We start from the raw sequence: 1,831 nt of genomic DNA, 5'->3' as shown, positions 1-1,831 counted from the left end.
CCATCGCACTTGGCCGGGTGGCAGAGGAGGACCAGACTATTCACAGATAGCGGCCCAACGACTCCCAGAGCCGGTCGTGCGGCGCGCGAGGTCTGCTCTCTTCACAAGAGGCTTTATTAGGGAGTGCTAAGGCAAGGTTCTGTGCCCTCCACCCTCATCGCAACACCCATGGGAGCCTCCGGTCGTCAATAGACCGCCGCACCGGCCTCTGACTGACTCTCAGAATGGACGGAAAGAGCCGGGTAAGCCTTTCAAAAGATTCGACCACGTGCCGAAAACTTTAGACTTCCGTGAGCTCTCCGGCTTGCACCGAGACCCGAAGTCGACGTGCTAAGCACCACGGGACCCCTTTCGCCTGCAGGTCCCGAGCCGCCTTTATTTGCTGTTACGAGCATCGTGTGCCCCATACCTGCGTGACGAGCACCGCAGGGCGGCAGAGCCATCGCACTTGGCCGGGTGGCAGAGGAGGACCAGACTATTCACAGATAGCGGCCCAACGACTCCCAGAGCCGGTCGTGCGGCGCGCGAGGTCTGCTGTCATCACAAGAGGCTTTAGGGAGTGCTCAGGCAAGGGTCAGCCCGCAGCCTTCCTGGCAACACCCAGGGGAACCAGGCCACTCGCGTCTCTCGCCTTCATTTTCGACACGAGCGCCTGCGGAGGGCCACCACCCCCTCCGATTGTCAAGAGACCTCCGACACCGGCCTCTGACTTACTCTCAGAATGGACGGAAAGAGCCGGGTAAGCCTTTGAAAAGATTCGACCACGTGCCGAAAACTTTAGACTTCCGTGAGCTCTCCGGCTTGCACCGAGACCCGAAGTCGACGTGCTTAGCACCACGGGACCCCTTTCGCCTGCAGGTCCCGAGCCGCCTTTTATTTTTGTTACGAGTATCGTGTTCCCCAAACCTGGGTGACGAGCACCGCAGGGCGGCAGAGCCATCGCGCTTGTCCGGGTGGCAGAGGAGGACCAGACTATTCACAAATAGCGGCCCAACGACTCCCAGAGCCGGTCGTGCGGCAGGCGAGGTCTGCTCTCATCACAAGAGGCTTTAGGGAGTGCTCAGGCAACGGTCAGCCCGCAGCCTTCTTGGCAACACCCAAGGGAACCAGGCCACTCGCGTCTCTCGCCTTCATTTTGGACACGAGCGCCTGTGGAGGGACGGCCGGAGTCAACGTGGGGTTTGCCCGCCCTCCAATAGTGTCAAAAGACCGCCGCACAAGTCTCTGACTGACTCTTAGAACAGACAGAAAGAGTTTGTCAAATCTGTCAAAAAATTGACAAAGTGTCAAAAATTCGACTTCCAAGAGCTCTCCGGCATGCACTCATACCTGTCATTAAAGTGCTATGCCCGTGGAACCGTTTTTCGGATGCCTTTCAGAACGGTCCCGCGCCGCCATTTTGTTCTAAAAATCGTGTTCCCATATATCTCCGGGTACCCCGCCAACCTCACTGCGGAAAAACTACAAGTGGCACTGAATGGGTCTGAATTCCAAATTTGACTGCATCGGTCTGGAACTCGGTCCGGTCAAAACCGTTTGGATTTTTCTCGGTCCGGACTTCCGCGACAGACAAAGTTAAAGTTTTCGGGCTGCAGGCACAAAACGACAGCTGGCCATTTGCCGGGCTCAATTCACCCAATTCCTCCGGCACTTCGGAGCACATGTTCGGTGTAAGTTTGCGAATCTTTCCCGATGCTGCAGCATTTTCCTCCGCTGACACTTAGAATATTTTTCACACTTTGCTGAAAATTTTTCTAAGTGTTTTTTTCCAAGTTTTCCTGGTTACTGATTTCTTCTTTTTAAACATTTTTCTAAGTTTTTCTGGTTACTG

This window comes from Chiloscyllium punctatum, unplaced genomic scaffold (genome assembly GCF_047496795.1).
Source record: "Chiloscyllium punctatum isolate Juve2018m unplaced genomic scaffold, sChiPun1.3 scaffold_1360, whole genome shotgun sequence".
NCBI lineage: Eukaryota > Metazoa > Chordata > Chondrichthyes > Orectolobiformes > Hemiscylliidae > Chiloscyllium > Chiloscyllium punctatum.
The sequence above is the reverse complement of the archived record's forward strand: the minus strand, read 5'-3'. Positions refer to the sequence as shown.